The sequence below is a fragment of the Suncus etruscus genome, chromosome 5 (genome assembly GCF_024139225.1).
Source record: "Suncus etruscus isolate mSunEtr1 chromosome 5, mSunEtr1.pri.cur, whole genome shotgun sequence".
NCBI lineage: Eukaryota > Metazoa > Chordata > Mammalia > Eulipotyphla > Soricidae > Suncus > Suncus etruscus.
Genome location: NC_064852.1, coordinates 103,802,006 through 103,821,589, shown reverse-complemented (window position 1 = coordinate 103,821,589; position 19,584 = coordinate 103,802,006). Strand labels below are relative to the sequence as shown.

The window sequence follows — 19,584 nt, the reverse complement described above, 5'->3', positions numbered from 1 at the left end:
CTCTCCAAGGATGATGATTGCTAGTCAGAGGTTTATCCAGTAATCTAATTAAGGCCTTATAATTCCAACAGTGTTGCCAAAACCACACTTTTTCCTCCTCCTCTTGCCAAACCCTGTAATTGGGTATGATGACTTGCCTGGCCCCCTGCCCTGGAATCCCTCTCATGCCCACAGCTGAAGAAGCCATTTGACCACACTGATAGGTCCTACCTTGGATGAAGGGTGTTGGATGATGAGTGGTCATTAATCGTGGGGAATTTAAAGAGCCTTCTTCAAAAGGCAGGTCTTGAAACCAGTGCTTCAGGATCTGAACTTTGTGGCAGTGACCCAGTCCCATATTAGAACATACTGGTGTGACAGAGGATGGCTCTTCTGTTTCCATTTATCAAACTCTCCTGCATGACTAGGGTACCATGTCTAGGTGCCTTGCCTGATATCCCAGAGTGTTTGACTTCTGTGAGTCTTTGCCAGGCGGTGAAATTCCTACCCACCACCTGCTAATATTGTCAGTTAACCCCACTTTCTCTTGTTACTTGTGACCCTCAGATCATCTCCTAGCTTTATCCTAAGCCTTTTGGTCTCACTGCCTTTCTGAGCCCTTTCATATCTGGCTTTCTCCCCCTTGTCCATAAATGAACTTTCTCCTTTCTGTAAATATGTCTATGGTCAGAGTTTTATCTGATTCTACCACCAGTAAAATCCCAACTTCTTTATTGTCTTCCCACTTTCTTTTATTGTAGTGATAACTGAGGATTGCACACATGCTGGGCCACAGTCTTCTGGAGGTTGTATGTCCACTTGGGATATCACTTGGCTGCAGCAAATGTTTGTGCTTAAGGTTCTTGCACATGTTTGCTAGAGCTCACATCCTTTCTTTCTGTACTCCTAACAGTAGTGTTCACAGATCTTTAGCTGTCATGCCTACATACAACTGATTGCACTGGAAACCATCAGCTTTTTAGTGGGTGCCAGAGGTACCTACAGAGTAGAGTTGCATAGATCATGCTCAACCCACGGTTTGAATTCTGGCCTTGTGCTTGAAAGACAAATATTTCTATCTAGTGAATGATCCTTGGGCCCCTAAGGACAAATTTCTTGAAAGACCTAGAAGGGAAGAATCTATTCTGTTCTATCAAACATAGGCTCAACATTTTTCTTTGTCTTTCATTTATATCTTATGTACCTTTATTTTTCGTTCTGACATTTGGGAGTAACTAGCAATTGAGTTTTGGCTTTCCAAGTAGTACTTATTTTATCTACTTTTGTTCTGTAAACTGTCCTCATTTCTCATTGCCCTTGTTTTTGACATCTTGTCAGGTTAGTCCTTCCTTACTTTATTTTTATGAGTTATGTTTGAAACGTGTAGGTCTAGCCAGCAGATAAATGGGTTAATAGATGAAGGTGAAAACATGTAAACATTCTGCTTCTTTTCTCTATAAAATGATCTATTATTGCCCCTTTTAGAGGTTCTGGTGTGTGTGAAGCTTGAATGATACATACCTTTGTCACTGTCTTCATTCCAACCCTTAAAATGCAGTTCTCCTTCAACATGTCTATTTTTAATAATAAAACAAAACTGTTGTCAAACTCAGATTTTGTGTCAAATTCTGGGAGATATTTATATGAGATCTACAGAATATAACCATCATTTTGTGTAGGAAGAGAAGCACGACAAAGCCATTAAAATATCTGGAGGTAAGTAATGTCTCCCAAGGAATCCCATTATCAGAGGTGCACTTAGTCCTGTATTGCAATATTTGAAGATATTCTATGTAAGAACAATTTAAAAGAAAATAGCCATTAGAGAGGTCAGATATGGAAGCATAATAAAGTTTGATTCATTTTATACCACTTATTCAAGACTGAAAAATAAAATACAGGTGTTCTACAGTCATCAAATGCTTCATAATTTAAGATATTTCTAAGTTTTTACTATGACTGTGATCGTAGTCATGCACACCTATGTATTTATACATACAGGCATGTGTCTCTTCAAGGTGAAGACTTTAAAATGAACTGCACATTTGATAGATTTTTAGAAAAACTTTAATTTGCAGTTCAAACATGCAAAATAAGTCTAAGAAAGCACATTAGCCCACTAGAAATAATCAAGCATCTCTGTGCTTCTGTATTTCTTGAGAGAGAGCCCAATCACTTTTGCATGTCTGCTAACTAATGAACACTATATAGCAGTTGAAAATAATGAGGTAACTCTCTGTTTAATACGGAAAATACACCTAAATGTATTGCTAAATAAAAACAAGTAGAAAGGCAATGCTCTTGTTTTTTTTTCATTTGTAGAGAAAAGCAAAACATGTTAAATGGTATCTAGTCCTGTTTTGCATGCGTACATTTTGTATGGTATAAAACAAATGCCAGGAGTTGTGAAACAACCCCAGGTATCAGATCTTTACTTCTGTGTGAACAGGTATGAAGAAGCAGGGTAGCGGTAAAGAATTAATAAACCAAGCTAGTCATGAAGAGAATCATGAAGGCACTTCGTTTTTTACCTCACAGTATCACTCTAAGGACTCCAAACCAAAACTAAATTTCTTTATTAACCCAGTACAAAATTCATCCATGTGGGCAGGGTGGAGTAAGATTTAGGTAAACTTTTACATACCAAAGGACTAAATAAAAAGAAAAAAAGATGAGGAACACCTTTGTTTTGAGTTAATTGCTGGTTGCCGTCTTATATTTCCACCCTTCCTGTTCAAAACCAAACCAAAAAAAAATAAGAAAAGCTACAAAAGTTTTGTTCTATAGTTTTCTACCAGAGGTGGGAAACTTCAGATCAGAACTTATAAAACTGTTTGTTATTTTGCATAGGCACAGTAAAAGTTGGTTCTAAAAGCATCACAGGTTAAATTATGCATACATATTCTCAAAACAATCAACCTTTTCCAAATCTTTGTCATATATATATATATATATATATATATATCACAAATTTTTTCATAGACTTTTCTGAACATAAACATGAGGACCTTTCTGTAGATAAACTTAGTTTGAAAATTCTTAAACATTCTTACACCAAACACTATAATTTGAGTCTAGAACATGAGTTCCTTTTTTTTTTACAGTGGGAAGACATTCACCCATAAACAGAATTCTCAGAAGAAATCCCCTTGCTGACACCTTAATTTTAAACTTTCTGCCAAAATGCATTAATAAAACAAAACACATACACAATTACTTTGTCCCTTGAGTCCCCAAATTGTAGTACATTATAACATTTCTTAGCAATACACAAAGCAATTGAAAGCCAAAAAATTTATGTAACTCCTTTAACATTGAAGGCATTGTATTTTTTTACAGTTTCATGCACATGAATATTAATTTAAGTCAGTGCTTCTCAGTTACTTTCTGTCATGCCCCCCCAGGAGGAAAACATTTTTCTCACCCCCCACACGAATATAAATAGTATATTTATTAAAATAAACTTTAACCTGCAAAACAAAAATATATAAAATAATTTGAGCTGATTTTTTTTAATCAGAGGTGATGTCTGGAATGAATGGCTACAATGAGCACATTTTGCAATGCGTAGCTTTTAAAAGCAGGGTTTGAAGCAGGATAAAGCAACTCTCAGCTCCAGAGACATACAGAGACATAATCACGGGGCCTAGCTTATTATGACAGTGTTTGCTGAGGTCAAAGGAACCTCACGCTCCCGCTGGGAGGTGCACCCCACTATTTGAGAAACATTGATTTAAGATAACCTCAAAAGTTTAAGTGATAGACCTTGAGACTTCCTGATCTGAACTTTGACTTTGATACTATTATATTAATCTGCTTTTGACGTCTTTTTTTTCCTTCTTTATTTGAACATCCTGATTAATAATAATAAATAATAATTATAAATGATTGTGATTAGGTTTCAGTCATGTAAAGAACACCCCCTTCACCAGTGCAACATTCCCACCACCAATGTCCCCAATCTCCCTCCATCACACTCCACCCCCACTTGTACTCCAGACAGGCTTTCCAGTTCCATCATTCATTCACTTGATTATGGTAGTTTTCTGTGTAGTTATTTCTATAGTTGTATTCACCACTCTTTGTGGTGAGCTTCATGGAGTGAGCTGGTGTTCCAGCCCTTCTCTCATTGTCTCTGAGGACTGTTACAAAAATTACTTTTATTTTTCCTAAATTCTATAGATGAGTGAGACTATTCTGCATTTCTCTCTTTCCCTCTGACTTATTTCACTCAGCATGATAGATTCCATGTACATCCATGTATAGGAAAATTTCATGACTTTATCTCTCCTGACGGCTGCATAATATTCCATTGTGTATATGTACCACAGTTTCTTTAGCCATTCATCTGTTGAAGGGAATCTTGGTTGTTTCCAGAGCCTGGCTATTGTAAATAGTGCTGCAATAAATATAGGTGTGAGGAAGGGGTTTTTGTATTGTATTCTGTGTTCTTAGGGTATATCCCTAGGAGTGGAATAGTTGGGTCAAATGGGAGCTCAATTTCCAGATTTTGAAGGAAACTCCATATCGCTCTCCATTGAGGCTGTACTAGGTGACATTCTCACCAGCAGTGGATAAGAGTACCTTTCTCTCCACATCCCCACCAGCACTGATTGTTCTCATTCTTGTGATGTGTGCCAATCTCGGTGGTGTAAGGTGGTATCTCATCGTTGTTTTGATTTGCATCTCTCTGATGATTAGTGACAAGGAGCATTTTTTCATGTGCCTTTTGGCCATTTGTTTTTCTTTTTTATCAAAGTGTCTGTTTATTTCTTCACCCCATTTTTGATGGGATTAGATGTTTTTTTCTTGTAAAGTTCTGTCAGTGCCCTGTATATTTTGGATATTAGTCCCTTATCTGAAAGGTGTTGGTGAATAGTTTCTCACACTCAATGGGTGACTTTTGTATCCTGGGCACTATTTCTTTTGAGGTGCAGAAGCTTCTCAGTTTAATGTATTCCCATCTGTTTATCTCTGCTTCGACTTGTTTGGAAAGTGCAGTTTCCTTCTTGAAGATGCCTTTAGTCTCAATGTCATGCAGTGCTTTACCGACATATTGTTCTATATACCTTATGATATCCGGTCTGATATCAAGGTCTTTAATCCATTTGGATTTTCACATCGTACATGATGTTAACTGGGGGGTCTATGTTCGCTTTTTTGCAAGTGGCTAACCAGTTCTGCCAGCACCACTTGTTGAAGAGATTTTCCCTGCTCCACTTAGGATTTCTTGCTCCTTTGTCAAAAATTAGGTGATTGTATATCTGGGGAATGTTCTCTGAGAACTCAAGCCTATTTCACTGATCTGACGTTCTGTCTTTATTCCAATACGATGCTGTTTTGATAACTATTGCTTTGTAGTACAGTTTAAAGTAATGCCTCCCATATTCTTTTTCCCATGATTGCATTAGGTATTCGAGGGTGTTTATTGTTCCAAATGAATTTCAAAATTGCCTGATCCACTTCTTTGAAGAATGTCATGGGTATTTTTAGAGGGATCATATTAAATCTGTACAATGCTTTGGGGAGTATTGCCATTTTAATGATGTTAAGCCTGCCAATCCATGAGCAGGGTATGTGTTTACATTTCCGTGTGTCCTCTCTTATTTCTTGCAGCAGGGCTTTATAGTTTTCTTTGTATAGGTCCTTCACGTCTTTGGTTAAGTTGACTCCAAGATATTTGAGTTTGTGTAACACTATTGTGAATGGGATTTCCTTCCTGACTTCCATCGCTTCCCTATCATTATTGGTGTATAAAAAGGCCATTGATTTCTGTAGGTTGATTTTGTAGCCTGCCACCTTGCTCTATGAATCTATTGTTTCTAGAAACTTTTTGGTAGAGTCTTTAGGGTTTTCTAAGTAGAGTATCATGTCTGCAAATAATGAGAGCTTGACTTCTTCCTTTTTTATCTGAATTCCCTTGATATCTTTTTCTTGCCTGATTGCTATAGCAAGAACTTCCAGTACTATGTTGAAGAGGAGTGGAGAGAGTGGACAGCCTTGTCTTGTACCAGAATTTAGAGGAAAGGCTTTTAGTTTTTCTCCATTGAGGATAATATTTGCCATTGGCTTGTGATAGATGGCTTCAACTAGATTGAAAAAGGTTCTTTCCATTTCCATTTTGCTGAGAGTTTTGATCAAGAATGGGTGTTGGACCTTATCAAATGCTTTCTCTGCGTCTATTGATATGATCATGTGATTTTTATTTTTCTTGTTGTTGATGTTGTGTATGATGTTAATAGATTTACAGATGTTAAACCATCCTTGCATTCTGGGATGAAACCTACTTGGTCGTAGTGTATGATCTTCTTGATGATGCATTGGATCCTATTTGCCAGGATTTTGTTGAAGATCTTTGCATCAGCATTCATCAGGGATATTGGTCTGTAATTTTCTTTTTTGGCAGCGTCTCTGTCTGGTTTTGGTATCAAGGTGATGGTGGCTACATGAAAGCTGTTTGGGAGTGTTCCCGTTTTTTCAATTTCATGGAAGAGCTTGGCTAGAATTGGTAGTAGCTCCTCTTGAAAGATTTGAAAAAATTCATTAGGAAAACAATCTGGGCCTGGGCTTTTCTTTTTGGGCAGATGTTTGATTACAGTTTCAATTTCCTCCGTAGTTTTGGGGTGTTTAGATATGCTACATCCTCCTTACTTAAATGTGGATTGTTATAAGTGTCCAAGAGTTTTTCCATTTCTTCTAGGTTATCATGTTTTGTAGCATAAAGTTTCTCAAATTAGTCTCTGATTACCCTTTGGATCTCTGCAATATCTGTAGTGATCTCCCCCTTTTCATTTCTAATATGGGTTATCAGATTTCTCTCTCTCTTTCTTTGTGAGTTTTGCCAATGGTCTATCAATATTGTTTAGTTTTTCAAAAAACCAGCTTCTTCTTTCATTGATATTTCGGATTGCTTCATGGTTTTCCACTTCATTGAGTTCTGCTTTTAGCTTTGTTATTTCCTTCTGTCTCCCTATTTTTGGTTCCTTTTGTTGATCATTTTCTAATATTTTGAGCTGCACCATTAAGTTATTCAGTTTTGCCCCTTCTTCTGATGTGTGCTTGTAGAGCTATAAATTTTCCTCTCAGGACCGCTTTTGCTGTATCCCATAGATTCTGGCAGTTTGTGTCTTCATTATCATTTGTTTCCAGGAAAGTTTTGATTTCCTTTTTGATTTCATCTCAGACTCACTGGTTGTTCTTTAGCAGGCTGTTTAATTTCCAATTTTTAAAGTTTTTCTTCTGTGTGGCTTTATAGTTCACATCTAATTTCAGAGCCTTGTGGTCAGCAAAGGTAGCCTGCAATATTTCTATCTTCTTGATTTTATGGAGGTATATTTTATGTGTCAGCATGTAGTCTATTCTGAAGAATGACCCATGTACATTGGAAAAGATTGTGTATCCAGGTTTTTTGGGATGGAGTGTCCTGTATATATCTACTAGTCCTCTTTTTTCCATAACTCTTTTCAGGGCTAGTATGTTTTTGTTGGGTTTCAGTCTGGTTGACCTATCAAGTGTTGATAGGGCCGTGTTGAAGTCTCCCACAATGATTGTGTTATTATTGATTTCTTTCAGATTTGTCAGTAATTATATTAGATAATTTGCTGGTCTCTCATTGGGTGCATATATGTTTAATAGTATGATTTCTTCCTGTTGCACATATCCCTTGATTAGTACATAGTGTCCATCTTTGTCCCTTATTACTTTTCTGAGTATAAATTTGGTGACATCAGATATTAATATGGCCACCCCAGCTTTTTTGAGGGTGTAGCTTGCTTGGATGATTTTCCTCCAGCCTTTGATTTTGAGTCTATGTTTGTTCTGACTATTCAGATGTGTTTCTTGTAGGCAGCAGAAAGTTGGATTCATCTTTTTGACCCATTTTGCCACTCTGTGTCTTTTAATTGGTGAATTTAGTCCATTGACATTGAGGGAGATGATTGTCATAGGATTTAATTTCATCTTTGTAGATAAGTTTGCTGTGTTTGTTGGTCTCTCTTGTCTTAAAGTAGACCTGTCAGTTTTTTCTTTAAGGCTGGTTTTTAATCTGTGAAGTTTCTGAGCTGTTCTTTATCCATGAAACTGTGTATTCTTCCTTCAAACCTGAATGTGAGGCATGCTGGGTGCAGTATTCTCGTTGAGGCATCCATTTCATTCAGTCTTGTCACAATATCCCACCACTGTCTTCTGGCCTTGAGAGTTTCTTGTGCCATGTCTGCTGTAAGTCTTAGGGATGCTCCTTTGAATGTAATTTCTCTTTTTGATCTTGCTGCTTTCAGTATTCTATCTCTATGAGATTTGTCATTGTAACGAGGATATGTCTTGGGGTGTTTTTCTTTGGGTCTCTTTTAGCTGGCACTCTTCGGGCATGCAGGATTTGATTGCATGTAGTCTTTAACTCTGGGAGTATCTCTTTGATGATGTCTTTGACAGTTGATTCTTCTTGGAGATCTCCTTCCTGGGTTTCTGGGACTCCAACGATTCTTATATTGTTTTTGTTGAGTTTATCAAATACTTCTATTTTCATCTGTTCGCATGTCTTGAGTACTTTTTCCACTGCCTGCTTGTTTTTCTTAAGGTTCATTTCCAATTTCTTCTGTTGTGTTGAGTTTTTCTGCATCACATCTTCCAGTACTCCAATTTTCTCATCAGTTGCTGATACCCTGTTGGTGAGGCTTTTGAGGTTTTCAGTTGAGCAACCGTGTTTTTCAGATCTGTTATTTCAGTTTGGAGTTTTCTGATTTCTGTCTTTGTGTTCTCTTCAGATCGATCTATGCTTTCTTTGAGTTCTTCAAACATCGTCCATATTATTATTTTAAGTTCCTTATCAGAGTGGTTAATCAGGTGGTTGGAATTTATTAGGTCGTCTGAGCTTTTGTCTTCATTCTCTGTGTATTGTGTTTGCCTGCGAGGTTTCCCTATTGTCACGCTTGTAGTGTGGTTTTTCCTGCATGTTGTGGTGGGGTTCATTTGTTAGAAAGAGTGTGCGGCCTCTAGTTGACAGTCCTCAGAGTAAACAAAGGCACAGCAGGGCGGAGCCTCCACAGGCCAGAGACCTCAGCTTATTGGACAGTGACCCCCGCAACCAGAATGTACTCACTCAGCAGCTTCAAAATGCAGTTTTTTTGGGGTGCGCTCCCTAGGCCTCTGAGGAAACTTTTGAAGATTCAGAAGCACAGGCACAGGCAGACAGACATAGCCGTTTCCCCTGAAGTCCTCAGAGTGAACAAAGGCACAGCAGGTCCGAGCTTCCACTGTCCAGAGACCTCAGCTTATTGGACAGCAACCCCTGCAGCCAGAATGTACTCACTCAGCCACATTAAAATGCAGTTTTTTGGGGGTGTGCTCCCTAGGCCTCTGAGGAAACCTGCGGAGATTCAGAAGCACAGGCACAGGCAGACAGACGTAGAAGTTTCCCCTGAAGTCCTTTTGACTTTTCTTTTTTAAATTTATTTAAAGAAAATATATCACATAGCTGACACAATTGATCATAATACATTTGTTTCCAGAAGAACAAAGGCAAAGTTATTGTTTTCTTCCTCTCTCTCTCTCTCTGTCTCTCTCTTTTAAGAATAAGAGTCAAAGGAGCACTGCAAAAATGGTGTTAGAGTGGCAATTGTTGTTTGAATAGGCCCAGTGAAATATGAGGAACATGGAACGGAAAAGCCTTGGCATAAATACAAGGAGACCTTAACCATGAAATCTTCTGGCATAAGACCAACTTTAGGCTCCAGACATACTGCTGTCTAACCCAAGTCATTTTCTATAGTGCTAATACATTTTATTTTTCACACAGTTGCTGTTGTTGGTATCAAGTCTCTGTAGTTAAAGATCCTGGAATCTGTGCATATCCTATATTGTAGTGTTAAATAAATAAGGATGGGGCTGGATGGTGGTGGATGCCATTTAGGCCACGTGGCTCTGCAACCCCCATGCAGCCTGCGGGTCCCAGGTTAGGCGAACGGCGGAATCAGACTCACAAGCAGGCAGACCTCAGGAAGCATTATCTTTATTCAGGCCCTATCCACCACATGTGTGTGGCCTACTCATAACCTTTCAAGCATACAGCCATCCTAGGCTTGCCCTGCGTCTTATTCTCTTTCAGCCATCTCCCTCAGAGAGCCCAGCAGGGCCAAAAGGCAAAAGCCCCTTAATCCCCTGGCTTCCGGGTTTATCTACCTATTCCAAGACCCCTCCTAGGAATGGGCCGGGTCTTGCAGGTAAAGTATCCGGTTCCCAAGACCCCTCCCAGAAATGGGTGGGTCTGATAGGTACCCTACACTATATCAAAGTCAGGATGATGTGGAGCGTCCTCTAGTTTCACCTCACAATTAGAGGGCAATTATTTCCTTTTTATAAACTTATCTAAATAAAATAAAGACATTTATGATTATATATATAATTTGAAAATAAGCTTGCTAAAACATTCTTATAATGATCACTATAGTTAGTGTCTATAGTATCCAAGTTCCTTTTCCATGAACTTCTGTGGACTTCATTAGAACACCTTGTGGACATAATTTGAGAATGAGTTGCAACATAATATACACAATAAAACATCATAGCAATTGGGAAACATTCCCAGTTGGATAGCTGAGAACCATTAAAAATATAACAACATGTGCATCTTTCCAGAACTGTGCAAACGAAATTTAAACCACAAGAATTCTATACAAAATTTTCTGTTTGCAGGAAGGCATAGAACAAAACAGTACTTATTAAAATCTATCTCAGGTAGAACACAGTTTAACAAGCAATATAAGGACCAATGCATATAGGGTCAAGAGAATTAGCTGCAAGAAACTTGCAGGAGGCTCTGAAATCAGTTACTTCACAGCTCGACTTCAGCTAAGCTTGGATTTTCCATCTTCTTCTCAATCTTCACCTTCTGTGTTAGGTTTCGAGGTCTTCTGGGATGGAAAGTCCTTCAATTTCTAGGCCAGAATCTGGGGGGGGTGTGGGGAGGACCCGGTCATCAACCTGATGTTGGTCCCCCCCAATGGGGCTTTCTCTTTGGCTTTACCCCATTAGCGACCTTGATATGCTGCTGTAGGTTGGGAGGCTCGGTCCTCACATAAAGCACCTTTCATAGAAGAAAGGCAGTAGGCCTGGGCCTTTAGGACACAGTTCAGAGTCTTCAGATCTTTCCCCTTCACTGTCTGCTCCTGTTCCATCTAAGGGGTTTTCTGCCATGTTCATAACAGTGATTATATATGTAGTGAAGGGCACTGCACACTCAGTTCATCTCCAGGAGGCCATCATTGTGATAATTCACCGGAGGGTCAAGGCACTCACCTTTATTGGGGGTCTTCTTGGGTCTCTGGATCCTGGATCATTGTCAAGTGCCAGTTGTGACAATGGGAGAACACCTTTGTTTTGAGTTAATAGCTGGATATAATCTTACAATAGAGGAAAAATATGCAGAACTTCTATAGCAAAGGGATGGCAGGGGCGGGAGAGATAGCATGGCCTTGCATGCAGAAGAATGGTGGTTCGAATCCAGCATCCCATATGGTCCCTTGAACCTGCCAGGAGCGATTTCTGAGCATAGAGCCAGGAGTAATCCCTAAGCGATGCTAGGTGTGGCCCAAAAACAAAAACAAACAAACAAAAAATGATGGTAATTGTGAGCTCTGCTCAAAGTAATGTAATTGGGAAAATAGTTTTAACAGTGTGTGCGTCTTTATACATATTTTTTGTTTTTCTGTAGTGAAAATATACTCAGAATTTCCATGGATAATTATAAAAATGAAATGGCCATAGTATTATGTTTTCTGGCTCATATATTTTAGCCTCAATCTGTGCAATAACAAACTGTAAAAGCAAACATTTAGGAAATCAGTACTTATAAGAGACCTTGGAGGAAATAGTAAGGGGCTGAAATGGTGGATAAAACTCAATGCCCATGATATCCTCATGGTTGTATGCCAACTAACATTTAGGCATATAATTAAGCTTTCTAGAAAAGATGTTCTAATTGGAGATGATGAGAACAAGCAGGAAAGAATTGAAGAAATCTTCCAAATAAGTTTGACTTGATTTGGAATTTTAAATGAGGCAAGATAAGAAAGATAGAGGTGACATTCTAGAAGATAAAAGCACATAGCATTAGGGCACAAAAGATGAAAAGGGAAGGTGTCTATGTGATTGGAGAAAGAGTCCTGGGGAGTTATCCCTGAAAAAAAGTTGAGAAGTTCTGCTGAGTAATAATCAGGTCAGACTTGCCCCAGGGGACCATAGAAAAGGTCTTTTAGTCTTGCTTCATCAGCATCCAGTCTACCAGCTGTAGAGAAAATGTGTGTGTGCGCGTGTATATATCTATATATCTATATATCTATATATCTATATCTATATCTATATATATATATATATATATATATATATATATATATATATAAACAGCATCACTGTTATCTGGGAACAAAACTGTATCACTGCCCATAGATAGCTAAATCAATCTTAATCTATGACAACTCTTGGCTCATCCCTTTATACATTTCCTCTCTGTTTCTTTCTCAGAATCTTTCAGCTCCAAATTTGTTGGGGGTTTTTCTTTTCATCACATGGAAAACCTTGTGTGTTCTTTCCTAAAAATACCTGATTGAGGACTTTGTCTTATTTTTCACATTATGCCACCCTCACACCACTCCTCTTCATCACATGGGTCCAATCTATTAATTGTTATCTTTCCTGTACTTTTAGCACATGCTGCTCTTGATTATTTTTCTCTCTTTACATTCTCTCTCTCTCAAATTACTTGGTATCAGACTTTGATCTTTCTTTGTTTATCCAGAGAATAGTACAGTTTTCTGACACATAAGTACTTTATAATGTTAGATAAATATACTCTGCATTTCGTTGTTGGTAATTGGTAGTGTGTGCTTTTATGTCTACCCCATCAAATAATATAATGCCCTGTAAGTATTATGAACTAACAAATTAAAGGTTATAAAGCTATATAAAACATAGCTTAGAGAAAATAAAAAGTAATGGGGATAAAACATGTAAGATTTCAGGGCAGACTGGAGGTCAACTAACTATTGGAAGATAAATTACTATTGAAAAGTGGAAAGTTTTTTTATAGGATTAATTTTTAACAATATACAGAAACAAAGAAAGGTATTGGTACCCAGTGGAACCAACCCTATATGATATCAGTAGAGCTGAGACCTGAGGATTTGGAGGTATCAGAGCAGAAACTTTGGGATAATGGTTGGTGAAAGGCTCCTAGAACTCTGGTGCTGGGCAGTGTGGTAGCACTGCCAGTATAAAACAAAAACATTGTTCTTCTAAATCTCAGAGAAAGGCAGTCATATTTGCCCATTTTGTTGGAAGCAAGTAAAAAAAAGTAAAATTTCAGTGATAACTGTTAATTTTTAATACTGCAAAAAGTTAAGAGAATACATATAACAAGATTTAAAAGTAATTTTTATGATTTTCAACTTACGCTCATACTGACATTTATTGTTAATTTTTCTCAAGTTATCTACACCTTGTATTTAAAGTTTTATTTTACTTGTGATAAATAAACCCAAACACCACATCTAAAATAGACATTTCCTCACATGCCCATCTTCCATTTTCCTGGTCCAAACTCTCTCCTTGGCTGCTTTGTTGTTAACACAGCATGCACCCAGACCATTAAATTGTGTAGTGTCTGTCTCTTACATTAGTTATGAGACAAGTGTTTGTTCTCTCTTCATGGTCTTACATGTAATTGAGACTTAATTAAATGAATGTATCTTCTAGTTATTCTATTCTATTCAAGTACTTTAACTCATATTTAAAATATATCTTATTTAAGCTTTCTGTTGAGCTTCTGCAATTAGCAGAAACCTCATTGTCATTAGAGTCAAAAAATTTTATATGCCCTCACACAAGATAATAGTTATCTAAGTTGTCTTTTTTTAGTGAAATTAAATTTTTATTGAGAGGTGATACTATTCTAAGGACAATGTAGGATGAAATAGAGAAGAGAAGGGGAGGGGAAGAGGGAGGAGAAAGGAAGAGAGGGGAGGAGAGGCAAGGGGGGGGAAGGAAAAAAGGAGAGGAGTGGAGAGGTAAGGGGAAGGGAGAGAAATAAGGAGAGGAAGGAGGGGAGGAGAGTGTAGCAAGACATGTACATCTTCCATAAAGTACAGGGAGAGAAATTCCAGAGCTGGGATTCAGTCAATTCCAAAATAGAATGCGAAATGAATGGCTGTTGTTGTTTATTTGCTTTGTATGTGTGTATTTATGATACCAGGGGTGGATAATTGTTTGCTAGTCTTAAATGGCTTTAAAATTGTTGAAATTATAATATGATAAGGATATTTTTCTGCACTCGGTGCTGCTTTTTCTGTCCAGTCCTTTGTCATCTGGATGTAGCATTAACATGCATAAAATGGAAAATAGAGAAGTACTACTAACTGCTAGCCTTAGATATTAGGACACTCTGCAAATAGAAACTGCAAAACTAATATGATAGATTATAAATTATTATTTGACACATCTCCTGTGTGGCAGTTTTTAAGAAATATATTAACATTATAAAAATTGCAGTCATAGTGAACACACACTTATATACATATAGATAACTAGAGACTTAACTGAACAGTGGAGCAAGCAGAGCATAAAATTAAGTGTCAGGCACATTATATCTACAGATTTTGAACTTTTTGTATGGTCATTTTTCAATGAGTAATAATAACTTGAGAACTAGTTTGACTCAAAAAGAATTATGGAATAAAATACTCATGATGAGTAGAAATAATGTGATTGAAAGGGTTGCTGAGAGAGAGAAGAGAATCACTTTGCTTGCAGTAAGAAAGATTTTTGCTGCTTCATAATCAATAATCTCAAATGACTCTAAAGAACTCCAGTGATATATTAAAGATACAGAAAAATAATGAAATGGAGGAATAGAGATTCAGTGGAAAATTTGTTTGGAATCCTTTACTGGGTTTTTCTTTCATGCATCAGAAAAAAATGCCCTATGCTCAATTCTCTCATCTTCATATCAAGTGTGTAACCCAGAGTTTTTAAATATTAAGGTAATGTGATTTCAACAGAGGTTATGAAAAGCTAAAGATACCATTGTACTTCAAGTTTCTTTTTAAATATGATCAGAATGCCAGATGACTTCTAAAAAATTAGAATTAGGCCCCAGAATAGAAATGAAAAATATTGTACCTGCAAAGACAAGTGAACTTGTAATTTAAATTCAAGAAGAGTGGAAAAATTAGAAGGGGATTTTATTAAAAAGAAATAGGAGTTAGGAAAAATAAATATATAAAATTTAAAATTTCATGAATATTTGGGGGCATTACATCTTAACTAAGTAAACAAAATACTTAGGAGAATCTTTTAATATTGTTTATTTCTATAGAATCTGGTGATTGTTGAAGGGAAGAGTTTTTCTTATTTGAGATTTGTTCCACTTTTGGGGGGGATTTTATGTTTTATTACCACAAACAATATTCAGAAGCCAAGTGAGCATTGCTGAGTGAGATTCCAGATGTCTATTTATGCTCCCAGTTTATTGCTTCATTGAGAAGGCCTTTTACACATACAAAACATCAAGCCAAAATACTTGGAGGGGGAAAGGCTAAGCAAATGGAAGTGCTTCTCTTGGGAGCAATAGTTCAACAGGTAGGGCACTTGCTTTGCACATGGCTGACCTAGGTTTGATTGCTAGCATCCCATAATGGTTCTCGAGCACACCAGGAATGATCTCGGTGCACAGCGCCAGAAATGAAGTCTGAAAGTAGCCATGTATGGCCCAAACAATAGCAGCAAGTTTAATTGGAACAAGCGTTCATTTTAATTGGGAATTTGTGGTCCATTAGAGAATGTACTTTAGAGAGGTTCATCTTATGACTGATAGATGCAAAATTTATGTCTTGATCAAAGAAATGACCAGGTTGCAATGTCATGTTTCTTATCTTTTCTTGTTTCTGGAAGAGAGCTATCTAAAAAGTTGCAGTTGTTACCTTTGAATTTTTTCTTCCTATGGGTCGGAGTGAATTTTTCCACTGGTAAATATCCTGTTTTATTAAATAACTGTCTGTGTTTGTTTCTAAAAATGTGTTAGTGCTATTTTTATTAGGTGTAAATATCTTCAATAACAGTGATTTTAGTGGTGGTAGGAGTAGCAGCTATCACATAAGTAGTAATAAACAGTAATGGTTTACACTACCATTTTTTGTAGTAGTAGTCATTGTTGTTGTTGTCGTCGTCATCATTATAGTATTTATAGTATTAACAGTGATAAACTGTTTTGTGTTTGTATAGCCTAAAGAAATATCACAGCAGATCTGTGTAATTAATACATTATTTCCCTATTCTTTTAATTTGAGGGGAAAGAATAAAGAAATTAAGTCACTTGCTTATAAATAAATTGGTTTTTGACTTCAAAAAATAAGATGCAATAAAAGGTCTTAATTTGGTTTGTGCCTATTTACAATAACATGCAGCTACACATGTTTATATATCTCTGTGGTTCTCACAGATATAAACATAAAGTGTGCAGTGAAGGAAAGTACTCTCTTTATATTCATTGATGAATCCCTGCACACATAATTTAATAATCATCATCATCATCATCATTTAAAAATACCCAGAAAATATATTTGAATGAATGGCTCTAACATGGAAGAATCCTATTTTCAATTTTAGATGCAGACTGCTTTTGGGCACTGCAGTTCACTTTATTATTTTATGTTGCCAAACACCAAAACTGCCATGATATTGAGATAGGAATAGATTTAAGAAGTACTGAGTTTCTGGTCAGTATTGAGACTGCTTTGATTTGTTTTCAAACTAACTGATAAAAAAGGAACATATAAGCCCCAAGTGCACCAACAATATAATATTGCACCATTTTCTTTTGCATAGGCAAACTAAAAAGGGGGGAAATATTATGCATAGAAACAAGCCCTTATCTACTAGGGATAAGAAGCCATAAATTTTATAATACAGGGGTGCCTCCTACCCTGAGCATTTGTCATGGGGACTCAACTTAGACTCCATTTGATCAGACAGCGACCATCCAAATTCAAACTCCAGATCCCAACTATAGAACCGACACAGTTCTCTGCAACAGCACTAGGAATCAAACACCCTCCAGGGAGTGCCTAATATCAACTTGCACGAAGTTGATATGACAGCCTGATGCAAAGGAAACACCAACAACTTTATCTAAGAGCAGTATCCCTACCACATCACCTAATGGTAAGATGAAATCAGAAGACATTCCGTCCTTAGATCTGTGCAAAAACGAAGATCATTAACTACAGAAGACTGACTTTGACAACTGCGACTGAGCAGAACTTTTTTTGCTATCAAAAAGAAAGACCCTACCCTAGGCTTTGGCCTAGAATTTGTGAAAAAACCAAGATTTCTGATTGCAGAGGTCTGACTTTGACAACCTTGACTGAGCAGAATTCTGGAACTATAAGGAAAGACCCTATCCTATGCTCTATCCTAGGAACTGTGCAAAAACCAAGATCACTAATTACAGAAAAATGACTGCAACAACCGTGACTGAGCATAACTTCCTTAACCATAAAGACTCTATCCTAGACTTCATCCTGTGACCTGTGCAAATACCAGGATCTCTAATTACAGAGGATTGATTTTAACAGCCACACTGAACAGAATGTTTCCTTGCACCATAAAAGGACCTTGGGGTTCAACAACAAGCATGTTCCGAGCCTGTAGTTGTTCCAATGAAAGTATGCTTCAAGGTTAGAAAAATCCTGTATCTTCTAAGCCAAGGAAATTTCCTTTCTAATTTTCCCAACACTTACGGTACCTATGCAAAAAAAAAAAAAAAAAAAAAGAAAAAGAAAAAGAAAAAGAAAAAAACCTTGCGACTCCAGCCAGGTGTGGCCACAATACATAAAAATAAAATAAAACAAAGGTGTTAGGTGAACACACCTAACATACTTAAAAATTAGTAAATTACCTTTTACCCATAAGTGAAGTGAAATTATAAAACATGCCAATGACCTATGGGGGAGACCATGATGAAATTCAAGAGTCACAACATACAAAAGAAGAAATGTTTGTATTGGAGTAAGAAAACTTGAACTGTGGGGTCCCCTGTTTGTGACATCAGGCTGGGAAAATCCACGAAACTACGCCTGCTCAGTGGGGCCCAACTGTGAAAAACTGTGAGTGCTACCTGTGTATGTCTGTCTACTGTCCTCTTCCGTGAAACTCTTGGGAGTGGGCCGAAAAGAGGCTCCAGAAATCTCGCCCTCCCAGAGGCCATTTTCAGGGCAGGACTCCAGAACATAAAAACTGGCTAGCTTTTGCAGAACCCGGGTCCCCTGTTTGTGACATCAGGCTGGGAAAATCCACAAAACTACACCTGCCTAGTGGGGCCCAACTGGGAAAAACTGTGAGTGCTACCTCTGTATGTCTGTCTACTGTCCTCTTGCGTGAAACTCTTGGGAGTGGGCCGAAAAGAGGCTCCAGCAGAGCACTTAGCTTCACTTCGCTACTCGGCCGTGCGCTCTTTCTAAGAAAAGAACACCATCGCAACATGAAGAAAAAAATCACACTAAGAACTGTGCTATATCACAGAAGCAAGCATTTCTTTCCAGACTGTCTTCTCTGTTGCATGCTTGGGCCTAATATTTGATCCAGTGTGAGGCTTCATCCACAGAGGAGTCCCCTCTCTTAGAGGCAAGTCAGCCCATCCAGAAAGGGAGGAGCCATAGGAGTGTGCTGCCTGCATCATATAGCCAATGAATACCACCACAACACGTAGAAAAACCCACAATACAAGTGTGACAATGGGGAAACAACGCAGGCCAGCATCAGACATAGAGAATGAAGATGACAATTCTGATGACCAGATAATGACCAACCAACTAATCAGATAAGGACTTTAGACTAGCAATATGGAAGATGCTCAACGGACTCCAAGAAACCATGGATCGAGTCAAACAGAACACTAATAAGAACCAAGAAAATATGAAGACAGAAATCACAAAAATCCAAACTGAAATAACATGTCAACTAACAGGCCTGAAAAAGTCAGTAAAAAAAGTGAATGACAAAATGGATAAGATCGGGGACAGGGTATCAGAAGCTGAGAATAGACTTGGTGCTGTGGAAGATGAGATACATAACAATTCCATACAGCAGGAGAGATTGGAAAAAAAACTTAAAGCAAATGAGCAGAAAATGGAAAAATTAGTAAAAAAATGGGAACAGATGAAAATAGAAGTCTATAATAAGATGAACAGAAACAACGTAAGAATCATTGGAGTCCCAGAGACCCAGGAAGAAAATTTCCAGGAAGAATCAACGGTCAAGAACATCATTAAAGAGAAACTTCCAGAGCTAAAGAATATATGTGATCAAATCCTGCATGCTCGAAGAGTACCAACCAAAAGAGACCCCAGAAAAACCACCCCAAGACACATCCTAGTCACAGTGACAAATCCCACAGATAGAGACTGAATTCTGAAAACAGCAAGATCAAAAGGGGAAATTACGTTCAAGCAAGCATCCTTGAGATTTACAGCAGACCTGTCACCAGAAACACTCAATGCCAGAAAGCAGTGGTGGGATATTGTGACAAGACTGAATGAAATGAATGCTTCACCCAAAATA

General features: G+C 37.7%; 1 protein-coding gene across 3 annotated transcripts in view; it reads left to right on the top strand.

The window, feature by feature from the left end:
• SAMD12 (sterile alpha motif domain containing 12) overlaps positions 1-19,584 on the top strand; it is an 838,974-nt gene that overhangs the window by 327,282 nt on the left and 492,108 nt on the right. The window lies entirely within an intron of this gene.